Source organism: Macrobrachium nipponense, chromosome 21 (assembly GCF_015104395.2).
Source record: "Macrobrachium nipponense isolate FS-2020 chromosome 21, ASM1510439v2, whole genome shotgun sequence".
NCBI lineage: Eukaryota > Metazoa > Arthropoda > Malacostraca > Decapoda > Palaemonidae > Macrobrachium > Macrobrachium nipponense.
In genome coordinates this window covers 41,770,519-41,785,518 of record NC_087212.1, presented here as the reverse complement: position 1 = coordinate 41,785,518, position 15,000 = coordinate 41,770,519, and the positions used below count along the sequence as shown (strand labels likewise).

The following is a 15,000-nucleotide window of genomic DNA, read 5'->3' as shown; positions in this document are numbered from 1 at the left end:
TTAATGTCAACTGCTTGTGTCCCTCCCGTCCCAAGCTCCCAACCCAAGTCTGCCGAATGGATAGGTACTGATAGCACATCAAAAGTACCTGGGATATTGGCTCTTTATGACGCGTGAAAGGCGCTTGTATCGACACCTGTCATCCATTACTTAAAATACTCTCCAGGTATAATACGCCTATGCATAAAAAACACTGTCGGGTAAATGTACTTATGCGCTCACTTCTGTAAATAATCCCTGACGTGTGTAGTGTATACCCTTTAGACTTCCCGCTTTTTTCAGTAAGCTGTCCATGGTTAACGAGAGACAGTTTGAAAAAGATGTGGAGCTGACGCTGTGGAAGGGGTTACCGCTGCATAACTAAATCGAGCCTTATCATCACAGAACAATGCTGATTATTTAAAAGTACCCGAAGAAAAAGCCTTCAAGGCAAACGCTTTTGTTTTTTGTATCTGTCGTCCCTTGCTTGCTTAATCAGTTTTTGTATCAGTTGAATTAACTACTGATAAGTAACTTACTTAAATGAGGTATTTTTAATAGCAATAAACTTTGTATACTCAGCCACAAAGTATTATTTGTTTTCGACAACGGTGTATTGTACAGGAGAAAGTCTTCGTTATGGATACGTACATGTCATCGACACATGTCGGGAACTTACCGCATACATATCACAAACAAGTCAATAACCTCAAGTAGGGATCGATCCTGTGGCAAATACTGGATAATCGAACGAAGCACAGCTTAGAACTGCCCATAAATCTTCCGACTTGTATTCAACCTGTATGTGGTTAATTGGCGACGTGTTTATAACATGTTTCACTGAAGTGTGAACGCAGCCTTTTGTTTAGAAAGGGGTTAAGATGAAAAAGTTTCAGATTTTCCATATTTCTGTAAGTTTTCATTGCTCAGTAGGGTAATTAGTTGTCCCTTCGCCGTTCGATTAGTACGCCCTGTAGTATACAACCTAAACCTTTCTTCCCCTAAGTACACACTTGGTCTTGTACATAAAATACGTCATGGGGAGCGTACGGTTTGTTGACAGAAAACTATTTATTGCATGGAGCAATGATGTATTTCCCTGTAAAACTTCGGATGAAATCCGCTTTATATTATTGTTCCTCCTTTCGAATGAACACCATATTCTTTGAAAGCTTGCATTTCAAGTCATTGGTTCCCGTGGGCTTGTTCCATATGAATAGGGTTCCTTTTCTGAATAATAATAATAGAAATAATCTGGTCTGACACCATAGTCCCAAAAGATCCTTGCCTGATCGGTTTCTATCACTCCCACAGGTTGGTGTTCGTACCACTTATTACGGCAAGCTAGTTGGTGATTCTTGCACAGGCTCCAGTGGAGGGCTTTTGCTACCGAATCGTGTCTCTTTTTTCTACTGGTTCTGTGTAAGACCTGAAAATAGAAATGAGGAGGATATGCCAATGGAAATTGTACCCATAATCATAGGAACACTAGGCACGATCCCAAGATTCCTGAAAAGAAACCTGGAAAAACTAGATGCTAAAATAACTCTAGGACTCATGCAGAAGAGTGTGCTATTAGAACCAGCGCACACAGTAAGAAAAGTGATGGACTCTTAAGGAGGCAGGATGCAACCCCACACCATAAAATCCACCTTGTCGAGTAGGAGGACACTGTTACACCAAAAAAATAAGAAATAATAATTAATAATAATGATACAGTCGGTGCTACTCGTTGCTATAGAATTGAAGCTAGTCAATCCACATTGTATTATCGTACTACTATGAGATTCAGGGTCTCTGTAACACGGTTTTTTGGACTTTGCTCCTTGTCAAAGCATCGGATGTAGCTGAAAGTTGACTTATGTATATTTTACAACCACACACAAATTTTGTTAGCATTATCAATAACCTAAACCCGATAGCTTTAATTTTATAGAGTAAAAATGATCTAGCCGACGCCATGGCCAATGATTACGAGCCAAGAGTCGAAAAACATTCATTACGTAAGCAAGGTAAACACACCTTTTGACGAAATGTTGCCCCGCCCATCCACCAGAAAGAAACTCCGTCGGCTCTGAAACCCAAAGACTTTATGAATGGCGGAACGATACATAGATGTGGGTGGGGTATCAGTGCTAACGTAGTAATACTACTGTAGCAGTAGTGCCGCTACAGTATAGCAGTAATATACATGAATTAAACGTTTAGGCCAGCTGCTGGGATCCTTGAGGATCATTTAGCACTTCTTACAACTACTCGAGAAATTTGTTTTTATAGCCAGAAGTTAAATTTTCTAATTCAACAGTGCCCATGGTAGGCTTCAGTGTTATCCTGAATTATAACGAGGCGAAAGTGGGTGGAGCCTCATGAAGTCATCATTCTGACGATAATTATTGGTGAAGGTTTAAAGCCAATATACGGTACCGGCTATTTTTTTTTTTTTTTTTTCAGTAAATAGGTAGATAGCCAATAAATAAAAATTGCTTGACATTGGATATAGCAGTTATCAAATCAAGCTTGTCTACTATGTTTTGAAAATTACCAAACTATTCCCTACTATCTTGTCAATCTGATTGTGACGCCTATAAAGTGGACTGTAATTTCTTAGGAAATCTATTTTTGGGAGTTAGACTAATAATCGAAGTGTTTTTGTATTTATTAACATATTTTGTTGGTTTGTTCATTATGACATTATCATGGAGAGGTTCCAGAGTTCATAAAGGTGTACTGCTTTGCTTGTATTTAAATTGTATGTCATTTGTTTGCCAGAGGTTTAGCCTTCGTTACGTATAGCCAATCATCCATCGAGAAAGAGGAAAGAAATGCTGTCATAAGTTACGTAACGAGTGCGTTCGAAACCTTTCTCTGAGTATGTTGTCCCGTCTTCAAAAAAGGTCACTTTTACATTATAAGTACCAAATTTATTCAACCTACGTAATGCAGAATACAGTCAAAATTTATGTGTAGGTATAATGTGTATTCTGAATAAGCGTTATATTTATGAAATGCATAGATAAAAAGTTATTGCGAAAAAACCGTGTTACAGAGGCCCTGAATCTCACAGTAGTTAATGCATATTTCCTGTTAAGTATGACCTTACGTTCAGTATGAAAGCGTACGAGTTATTATTAAATTCAATGTGGTGAAGTTAGCCCAAAGTTATTGATCTGTTGTAACATTTAGGCCTTGAAATTCGAAATATTGCCTATTACTTATGCTTTTTTCTCCAGTTTGAATTCAAGACGTGGTCAGTGTGTCCAAAGGTAGTGATGAAATCTGTAACACATCACAATAGAATGTTTGTATATTCAAGCAGATTGCTATAGTGACTGTAATATGCCTTGCACCGAACTATTTTAATTTATTGTTGTTATACAAATCAGATTGTAATCTTCCTTCGTTGCAACCTTTTGTGCAGATTTGAATAAATTGTAGAAAGTACTATAATGATAATAATTATAAATAATAATAACAGTTCTTTTTTAGCTTTCAACGTTAATGTAATACACAAAACTTGATAGTCTAGCAGATTAATAGGAGAACCTTTCCAATTTCCATATTAACTGTATGATTATTCATGTTTGCTTCTGCAAATAGGTTTCCTGCTCAGATGATTAAATGCTTTGGGTGTTCGTATTGTTGTTACTTGTAATTGCGTTAGTCGTAACTCGGTCACTAAGATTATCCTATAAGGCAAGTCATATTGTCTGCCTTGTAAACCATGCCATAAACACATCACAAACTTATCACATACATGTCACAAGTATATCACAAACTTATCATATACTTATTACAAGTATATCACATACTTATCACATATCACAAACACATCACGAACGTAACTCGTACATATCACAAACCTATCACTCGTCACAAACATCACAAACATGTCACATGCATATCACAAACACGCACACACATATCGCAAACAGGTTGAAAACAAGCCGCCGACCGGTAGGTGGAGAACGAATCATTTGGCTAAAAGCTGGATAATCGTAAGGAAGTATGGGTTGAAACTGTTAGTCAGTCGTTGACTTGTATGCAACTCTTTAGTGATGGGTCTGTGATAAGTTGCCAACGTGTGTTTATGCAATGTCGAAACGGAGTACTGTGTCGATATTCATTGATTCTTCATCCTGTAACAGAGTCTACTTGTTCGTTCATTCAGTCCAGTTCCTCATAAGGCCAGTGTTGAAATATGCTGTTAGGCCCGAAATGAGACGCATGATTCTCTCTCTCTCTCTCTCTCTCTCTCTCTCTCTCTCTCTCTCTCTCTCTCTTCTCTTGCTGGAAACCAAAATAAATTACAAATCATAACTTCTAGAGCAGCAGATATCGTAGTTAAAAACTCTCTCTCTCTCTCTCTCTCTCTCTCTCTCTCTCTCTCTCTCTCTCTCTCTCTCTCTCTTTCTAAGAAATTGACGTTCCTTGTAGGGAAATACCAATTAAACTGAACTCCGCCTAAACTTCGCAAAAGGTGAATAAACATTCTTTTTTTTTAAGACTAAATAAAAAGGTTATATGTGGGATTCGTTTTCAATGTACCCATAATTGGCTTCGTGTATGTTTCCAGCCAATTAAAAAGATTCTCTCTCTCTCTCTCTCTCTCTCTCTCTCTCTCTCTCTCTCTCTCTCTCTCTCTCTCTCTCTCTTATTCAGTTTTCGGATGTTCTGCTTGAAGTACGCTCTTATGCGAGTATTTTTTTTTTCTTTGTGATTTTTGTAGTCGTTTGTGACATAGGTTTTTTCTGTTTATTATTCCAAGCTTATATTGCCTCATTACCAAATGGAGTAGCATCAATATCTGTTTGTAACGGCGATGATTTCATACAAAAGGTAATTTCTAGATTTCTAGGGTTTCATCTTGATTGCCATTTTTTTATATTTTAACGAACAGTAGTAACATCACAGTTTTATCTAAGATAACACTTTTTTTCCCTTGTTTTTTGCAGGACCTTGCGCATCGTCGCCTAAAAAGATGCGCTGTTTGGTGAGTACAATAGGAGATATTTATGCTTGAAAGTTAAAAAAAAAATTATCTTCCAACATGATTGATAGATTTATGGCTACTAAAAATGGCGTCACAAAATGTAGTTTATTGACGCCACTATCTTCCAACAATGGACATCAACAACTAATCCCAGAGTATGTCAATCACTGCAGATTTTGATAGCGTTTGGCTTCTCAAAATATGTCTTCATATTATTATGGTAATTTCCTGCCGATGTTTTTGCCTCGTAGGTTGGGATTTGAAACATTTGATGATACTTAAGGAAGTCCAGTGAAGCGAGAGTTTCAGTTTTCATTTTTCTGGCTATTTCTGTGTTCCATTTGATACCCCCTTTAGGGGTATTGCCCATCGTGCACCTCACGCAGTGTACTGTAGGTATTTCTTATGGTTCTTTGCAGTCTCTCTCCGGTCCCTAGCTGCAACCCCTTTCTTGCCTTTTACTGTACGTCCGTACATATTCTCTTTCTTCCATCTTACTTTCCACCCTCTCCTAACAATTGATTCATGGTGCATCTGCGAGAAATTCCTCCTGTTACTCCTTTCCAACCTTTATACTTAGTTTCCATCTCAGCGCTGATTGACCTTATAGGTCCCAGCGCTTGGCCTTTGGCCTAAATTCTATATTCTATTCCATTTGATACATTTATCGGACAAAATTGTGGGGAATGGTTATACTGGCTTTCAGAAAGAAATTTACAAACATTATCATTATTATATTATTCAGAAGACGACGAACCGTAATCATGTGGAATAAGCCTTCAGGGGCCATTGAAGTTGGTCTTTTGACGTTCGTTTAAATACCTTCTCGTGGTCAATAAAGCCATCAGAAGATAGTATATAAATTCCACTCACTACTCCATTATTCGCCTTAAATAGTTAACCTGTTCAGTTCCTTTCTTTTTTTAAACAATTTTGTTCATCTCGTACGATTTCTTTCCCCATCTTTTTTAGAATAAGTTTACTTATATTCATTGTATTAAATTCATTATAACTGCCGTACACACACTATATAATAATATATATAATTTATATATATATATATAGTAAATATATAATATATATATATATATCTATATATATTAATATTATTATATAGAATATATATAATATATATATATAGATATATATATATTATATATATATATATATATATGTATGTATATTCTTATAATGTAAGTTTTGTAATGCCATTATAATTTTGGTAATATGATTAATTCACCTCAGAAACTGTGTATAATGTTGTGAAATGTATGTTTTTGTGCTTCAGATTCCAACATATAAAAAGATAACACAATATTAAGTAGTTGCAACTTTCTTTTCATTTTGAAACATACGTAAGACAGAGAGAAAGAGTGAGCGTTTATATGTAAGCCTCTGAAGAGGGTTGTTTTTCACATCTTGAGAATTTCTTAGCTAGCTAATTTTTTTATCGTCCCGATCGGGCCTGTAACGAAACAAGGGCATCTTGTTCATAGACATATGCGAACGCAGCCAGAGGCCCTACTCGAGATCCCTATAGAGATGACGTAATATGTTTTCATCTCAGACGTGTACACTCAACTACACCCATTCACCCTGATACGCATAGTTACGCATATAAAACATTCATTCGCTTTTGAGATGTAGCGGCATGCGTTAGAGAGTGTAGCATTGCTCTCAAATCTCTCTCTCTCTCTCAAAGCTTTCTCTCTCGCGCTCGCTCGTTTGCAAGGCTGTTTCATTAACGTAAATGTAACTCAAATTAATTTTGTATTTGAGCTGGTCACTCCTATAATTCTTAGTAATATATATGTTGTTTGTGGAATCTGAAAATAGTATTATTTCTGTTAGTTTTGTGAAGGCGCCCACGAAAGTGTAAAAGTGTGTAACAGGCCTTTAAGCTGCAGCTGCGTATACAGGTATTTTACAAATGTTTTGAAGTGTACTTCGAGGTTTTATTTTACCATTGGATAAAATTATCATTTTCAATACATTTTTCTTTTGCTTTGTTTTTTTGACATGTCCACTTTAATATGCTTAATGTTTGTACTGTCAATGCTTTAATTGTTTTCATATTATGCATTATTTTTTTTGCATTGTCTTTATTTTGTTTAATCAGTTTTAATAATATTCTATTGTGTAATTGTCTGAATCTAACACTTGCAAATTAATTTGTATTTACTTAAATTTCATTTCAAATTTAATTATTGCTTTATGATTAAATTTAATTAATTTTCTTGATAAATTTTGATTTAATTTTGCTTAATAATTAATTCAAGAATTAATTAGACTTTTATTTTCAAGTAATAACAATTTCCCTGAGATTGTGAATTTCACTTATAAATTTTGAATTTAGAAATAAATTTTTGTATTTAAAATTTATATGAGCATTTCATTTAACCATCAGTATTATATTTTGTTTTTGTTTAGGTAGAAATATAGAGTGATAATTGTGTTGTTTCTCACAAATAAATCAGAATCAGGGAAATACTTAGATTTGAAATTGCAGGAGTGATGCCCTTTAATTAAGATTACCTCACATCTATTTTAATGAACTTAGACTGATTGTTTTCTTGACTGTTCAGTTCTATAAGGGATCACTATTACCTTTAGAGTATTCAGTCGTTTAGTATTTGTGATGAAGGGTCAGGTGTCTGGCTGTAGTGAGGTAAGTAATAACCAGGTACTTGAACAAACTGTGCCCTAAGTACAAAGGGTGTCCCAGACCCAGAAATAAAAGGGTCTCTTGTGCTAACAAGTACAAATGGTAAGTGAAGTAACCAGATACTTGGCAATGTGGGTTAACAAATAATAATGGTGTCCAGACACAGATCTTTGGCTACTTCGTGCACCAAGAATTAATGGTGTCCAGACCCAGATACTCTAGGCCACTTCGTCACAGTATATATATATAGAGAGAGAGAGAGAGATGTGTGTATACATTCATATATACGCAGACACATTATTCTCTATTTGCTACGTCAATAGTTTTTGTTGCTCTTATTGATTGTCACTAGTTCGCTTTTGTGTAGGGTCTTTCATTAAAGCTCCTTTTTCCTCTTCTCGTTCATGATGTATGTTGAACTTATTTCTTTTCCGCTGCCAAAGTATTAATCCATACACCGATTTTTCAACTGTCTAGTTATTAGGAGCCGAAATCACCGTGCAAATCAATAATCGAGTATGACAGAGGTTTCAGTCATCAACGTCACAAGTACCGAGTAAAACGAAGTCGTCTCCGTAGAGGGTTAGTGCCGTCAGTGCACCGTATGCGGTACGCTATAGGCATCACTTAAGGTTCTTTACAGCGTCCCTTCGGCCCCTAGCTGCAACCCCTTTCGTTCATTTTACTGTAACTCCGTTCATATTCTCTTTGTTCCATCTTACTTTCCACCTTCTCTTAACAATTGAATCATAGTGCAACTGCGAAGTTTTCCCCCTGTTACACCTTTCAAACCTTATTACCCTCAATTTCCCTTTCGGCGGTAAATGACCTCAAAGGCCCCAGCGCTTGGCCCTTGGCCTAAATTCTATGTATTTTGCTTCATATAAAACGAAGTCGTAATCTGAAAGCGGACCAAGTATCTATTAAACACTCCACTAACAAACAAAGGAGTCGGGTCGATCATCCCAAGAAATCCCAGCGTCTTCGAGTCGGCCGAGGAGCATCAGTCTAAAAATACAGACGAGCAGACCCTATCTCCTGAAAAGCCGCCTTCAGAGACTGTCAGGGTGAGTGCTTTCGCTCGCACACATCTTTGTTGTCGGGAATGAGTTTGACGTCATCTTTTATCTCTCTCTCTCTCTCTCTCTCTCTCTCTCTCTCTCTCTCTCTCTCTCTCTCTCTCTGTTACTTGGAATAGACTATAGAGGCAGAACTTCCAGAGTAATAACTTCCTGACGGTGGTGTTTTGTAGATGTCTTGAATCAGGATAGTTTAGGTTGTTAATTTCCTCCTTCTGACAGTTTTGTTGATGTCAAAATCACGTTTGCACGCAGACATTTTAAAAGCTGTCTGTATTTCTTGGCCCTTCCATTCTGTTAACGTCGAAATTCTTGGTTTTGTTTCCATTTGCCGATGCATGTGAAGTTTGGAATAAGTTACGCATAGTACACGATGTGGAGAACTGTCGTTGGCTAGATTTTCAAAGTAAGACAACTGTAGCGATATGGGATTATAACTACAATTGAAAATTTGGAAAATAACTTAAAAAAAAAAAAACAAGTAACATTGAGTGTTGACAATTTAACCTACTTGTGTTTTAGGAATCAGGAGTAGCGCATGCCAGAGCCATAGGTAACTCCACCCCCACAAAAAATGCAAAAATTGTCACTAAAAAGGCAGAAAATTAAAAAAAAAAAAAAAAAAAAAAAAAAAAGAAAAAAAGTATGTGGGTGATGATTAATGACACTTCGGTTCGGAAGTTGTGTGGCAATTCGAAGTGATTAATCACTTAGAGCTTTTAGAAACACTTTAATCGAAATCAATTTTTTCCCTCGTAATCATCAACGAAGATGATGATTCCAAATCAATGTCATCAATCTCATCCCTGGCTCTGCGACATTTTGATGAATGAGGTCGCCGCAGGTTTTCGGGAATAGTCAGGAATCAACGAAGCAGAAGGATCCTGTTTAATCTTTTTCTTAGAAATATATTCTTATATATTTCCAGTGATTTAACTATGATTGATATTTATAGGAGATTGTCATATAACTTGAGAAGGATATGAGAATGTGTTTTCAGGATTTTTGAAATTCTGATGTGCTTTTTTTCAGTGTTTTGCGTGTTTTCAAAATGTTGATGTATTATATACACAGTGGAACTCGTACCCACGAGTGTATGGGGCCACGAGTAACTGAAGGCACGAAGCGCTTTCGTTTAATAAAATGTCGTTTTACCACGAGCAATGATTGGGGCCACGAGCTCGACCACGAGTCGGATTATCAGTCTGTTATCACAAACTTACGAAAAATTGCTTGCGATACGTGGGCAGTTAGCGGCTTGTTTTCAATATTTCATTTTATTTTAGACAAAATACATATTGTAAACAAGCCGAATTATCGGTCTGTTATCTCAAACTTACGAAAAATTACTACGATACGCCGGCATTTGCAATGAGTGGATGTAAACAAAATCATAGCGCCGTCCTAGTAGCCTGTTGCGATAACACATAAACGTTGTTTGTTTATGGTAAGTATAATTTGGTTTCCTTTAAACGTGAGTGTAAATTTACATGATTTCATACTTTATTCCAGTAGCACAGTTTACTGGGTTAATAGGCTTGTTTTTCATGGTTTTATTATAAGTTACTAATGCTTCAACATTATTCTCAGCGCTGAGTGGCCTCATAGATCCCAGCGCTTGGCCTTTTGCCTAAATATTAATATTCCAATTCCAATTGCAATTCACAACACGAGGAAATACAACAAAGGTTATTTGAGGAATCCAGGTTCTTTGATGGCGTCCACAGAAAGTCATGCCAGGAAAATTATACCAAGAACTAAATATTCTAAATCCTGCAGAAGAGATGAATAAATACCGTAACATGAAAATTCTGGGTAATTTTGTTCTCGTGGTTTTTAAGAAAATTTAAGTTGAGTCAAGTTTTAAACGCTTTCACTTGAACAAAATAAATTTTTTTAAAATAGGACGTTTGCTCAGTGGTTTAGAGCAGCCATCTGTCTGTAACAGTATGAACCAGTGACCGAGGGAATGGAAGAATTCCAGCAGCATTTAACAGCCAGACAAAATACAAGAATCAGTTCGTTCTCTAATTCAATACGAAATCGTGTTCCATCAAGGTTAATTTGCCAACTTTTGAAGCTTAGCTGCCAGGTTCCAAGATTTTGTAGTGTTGCATTCCTTCGACCTAGATTTTTAACATTTTCAACGTTGTGACCTTATAATAGAGAAATCCCTATTATACAGTCTTGTCCGAAATTTGGCAGTCTCTCTATTGTATACCCCGTAGGTGGATAGTGCCATCAGTGCACCTCGTGGGGTGCACTGTAGGCATTACTTATGGTTCTTTGCATTGTCTTCGACCCCTAGCTGCGACCCCTCTCGTTGCTTTTACTATACCTCCTTTCATATTCTGTTTTTTTCATCTTACTTTCCTCGTCTCCTAACAATTGATTCAAAGTGCAACTGCGAGGTTTTTCTCCTGTTACACTTTTCAAACCTCATATTTTCAATGTCCGTTTCAACGCTGAACGACCTGATTGGTCCCAGTGCTTGTCCTTTGGCCTAAATTCTATACACAATTCAGTTCAACTCTTTGTTGTATATTAATATTATAGAGAAGCATTGTACGTTATTTCTTTATTATGCCATTGTCTTAACCTTTGTCTTCTTTTTCGTGCTGACCTTTCTCGATGTATTCTCTCTTGGATCTTCCCAATGCTGTCTCCTGTGCGTTTATGAGCTTATATTTTGGGAAGCTAAATATACTTAATTTCTGTTTCTCGTAAGAGGCTTGCAATTAAAACTGACAGAAAATGTTTTACTTAGATGTCAGCACTTCAGAGCTTATAAGTAGGTTTTCTGAAGTGAGGAAAATGAATAACATTAGAGAAAAAAAATAATAATAAAAGCAGGGCTATCACCACCTTAAGAAGTATGCTCACGTTTCCTTTTAGCCACAAAGGTCCATGCAGCCACTAACGCATTTGACCCAGTTACTGCCAGAATTCCGAGACAGTTTTACCCACAAACGACCCTCACAGAGCAGGAGACAAGAGAGAGGATTCTTGCTTTGGGATGAAATGGCCTCATCGGTGCAGCGTCTGCCAAAGTGAATGCAGTGGCGCGATTTTTGCTTTGCATGCCGGAAACCGTTGCGTTTCTTCTGTATTTTCCTGTTAACATTTGCGTGTCTGTGAAGGAAGACAAGAAACTTGACCAGTCTAATTATGGTTTTCCACATCTACATAATCGTGTATATGCGGTAGAATTAAATTAGTCCATAGTGAACAAATCTGTATTTTCTAAGATAGCAAAACGATGTTATATTATGGATGTGCATTGATAATACCTTATTTGAGTTAGCAGTTCATGTAACTCAATTCTTGAGGACGAAAAACCTATAATTTTTTTTTTAGACTTAAATGGTTAGTGTCACTAGATTGTTCCATGAGTGGCTAGTATTTCGGAGCTGCTTATTCCCAAATATATATATATATATATATATATATTATATATATATATATATATATATATACACATATATATTATAATGTATATATACGTGGAGGACCAGTATGTGAATACTAATGTGATTCGATTGAATAATAAGCAACACGAACTTGTGATCCATTTGTTTTCTGAATGGTTGTTTTATGTGATAAGGATCCTTGACAAGTTTCTAGTTGTGAATTTCAGTTGACCCATGAATGTCTTTACTCTGTTTTTTTCCATCTGTCCATCCGGCTGTGGTGTTTACACATGGTAGCACTGCGTCCCGGGCTTTAAATAATATCTTATTTCGAATATTAACGGTGTAATTCGCATACAATAAATTATTACAAGACTTTTTACTTGCAAATGTATACCCAGATATCCTTTTATTTACCTAAAACTTACACATAGCGTAACTATTTAAAGCCCGGGACGCAGTGTTGCCATGTGAAAACACCACAGGCGGATGGACGGATGGAAAAAAACAGAGTATAGTATGTGTGTTTTTGTTGGCTCGTAAGTATTTCTCTTTGACTCATAAGTAGCCAGCTCTCGTGATTTTGCTGACTGATAAGTGACTATTTCATTATGATTTGATTTACTCATCCAGTTAACTCCGTAGGGGAGTTGTGCCGTCAGTACATCTCATGCGGTGCATTTAAGATTCTTTGCAGTGTCCCTTCGGACCCTGGCTGCAACTCCTTTCATTCCTTATACTCTACCTCCTTTCATATTCTCCCTCTTCCATCTTACTCTCCAACCGCTCCTAACAATTGGTTCAAAGTGCAAGTGCGAGGTTTTCCTCCAGTTACACCTTTCAACCCATTTTACTGTCAATTTATGCTTCAGCGCTGGATGACTTCATAGGTACCACCGCTTGGCATTTGGCTTAAATTTATACTCTACTATTCTTCGAGTCTAGTTAATAGTAGAAGTAATTTGGTTGCAAAAGCAAATGGTATATGTGGGGTGGTTGACACAGATGTGATTGTATAAGTAGTCCGGCAGTACTTAAGTTTTAACATTTTTTTCTTTTATTTGTAAGTCAGGTATAGTATTAAGTATTTAATACATGCATTGTGGAACCGCATTGATACTATGTGGCGGTATTAAATAAATGTATTGGGTTTTATTAGGTTGCATATAAAGTTGAGTTGAATATAAACTTTAGGCCAAAGGCCAAGCACTGGGACCTATGAGGTCATTTAGCGCTGACATGGAAATTGCCAGTAAAAGGTTTGAAAGGTGGAACAGGAGGAAAACTTCACAGTTGCACTATGAATCAAGTGTTTGGAAAGGATGGAAAGTAAGATGAAGAAAAAGACATGAAAGGAGTTACAGTAAAAGGAACGAAAGTGGTTGCAGCTAGTTGCCGAAGGCACGCTCCAAAGAACCTTAAGTAATGCCTACAGTGCACCTTCCTACGGGTGGGTTTTATTAGGTGATATTCCCTGTACGGGTTAGTGCCGTCAGTAAGTGGTGTACCGTAGCCATTACTAAATGGGGTTTTCAGTCGTCCCATCAGGGTCACCAACTACACCCACTTTAGAGCCTCTCACTTTACTTCAGTTCCAGCTTTCTTTCTTCAGTCTTGCCGTCCAACTTCTCTACCTACTACCTCTTGGTGCAACTGCGGGGTTTTCTCCGAGTTCTACCTTTAGGCCCTTTATTTTCTCCATCTCTCTATCTTGCTGTCCAACCACTCCAACTCCCTGTTTTCAGTGTCGAAAGTGCTGAGTGGCCCAAGTGCTCGGCTTGACAACCTAAAACTTCAAAAATAAGCTTGCTGGTAATTTACGGTTTTGCTTCCTTTCTGTATGGGTCTTATCGCCCGCAGTGTGTGTTCATGTACGCTATATAGGCATTTCCAGGATGAGGCCAAGTTTTGGTTAGGGATTGCCTTGGTGTTAAGTGTAGTCATTTATTGCATGTGCCAGAAACTACATTCAAACTACAGTGATTTATAGTTCTTACTTCTGCGCATTTGTGGATTTCATGACTCTCTCTCTCTCTCTCTCTCTCTCTCTCTCTCTCTCTCTCTCTCTCTCTTTTTTTTTTTTTACACACAACTTGTCAGGATTGTCAGTCAAGAATGGGACTGGTCTATTAGTCATCCTTATTGCCAATAGCCTTCGCGCGTAAAGAGATTGCGAAAGGAAGGGAAAAATGGCAGCCAGGAAAGAAAAACAAGGTACAGAATATAATACAGAAGATTGGGCCATCCTCTGCAGGCACAGCGACAGAAAGGAGAGTGCTTCTAAAAATCCACCGAGAAAAATTGATAAAAACGACCAACAAATGGAAATGAAAAACATCAGAGGGGGATGCGTCACATGTTTATTGATTTCGTAAGGAATTAATAAAATGGACGATTGTCAAAAGCAACAGGAAATATATTATCAAAGAAAGTATATATATAATCTCCTTCGATGTCTTAGCCAAGATCTGTTTCATCATACAAGCAAAGATCCAAAACTGAATTGCAACTCACGTCACCGAAGGCACAAGAGGAGAAAGTCTTCAGCGTGATAATAAAAGTCCTTTTTCAAATGAATAACATAGAAAATGCCCATAAAGGTTGGAAAGACATTAATGCCTTATTACAAGAAAAAATAGTGTTTCCAACAAAATGTCATGCAATTTCCTTTTGTCGTTCGATTTACGCGCAGACTTTGGCCACATTTGTGTTGGCAGAAAAGAGTCCATTATCAATATGAAATATCTCTCTCTCTCTCTCTCTCTCTCTCTCTCTCTCTCTCTCTCTCTCTCTCTCTCTCTCACATGCACTTACATTTATGTGAACTTGCGTATCCAAAATATATATATATATATATATATATATATATATATATAT

General features: G+C 37.0%; 1 protein-coding gene across 2 annotated transcripts in view; it reads left to right on the top strand.

Annotated features, from left to right (window-relative positions):
• LOC135197593 (uncharacterized) overlaps positions 1-15,000 on the top strand; it is a 100,522-nt gene that overhangs the window by 23,997 nt on the left and 61,525 nt on the right. For both annotated transcript variants that reach the window (XM_064224629.1, XM_064224630.1), the window contains exon 2: positions 4,932-4,969. The gene's annotated coding sequence lies outside the window, so the exon portion shown is untranslated. The remainder of the gene's footprint in view (positions 1-4,931; positions 4,970-15,000) is intronic.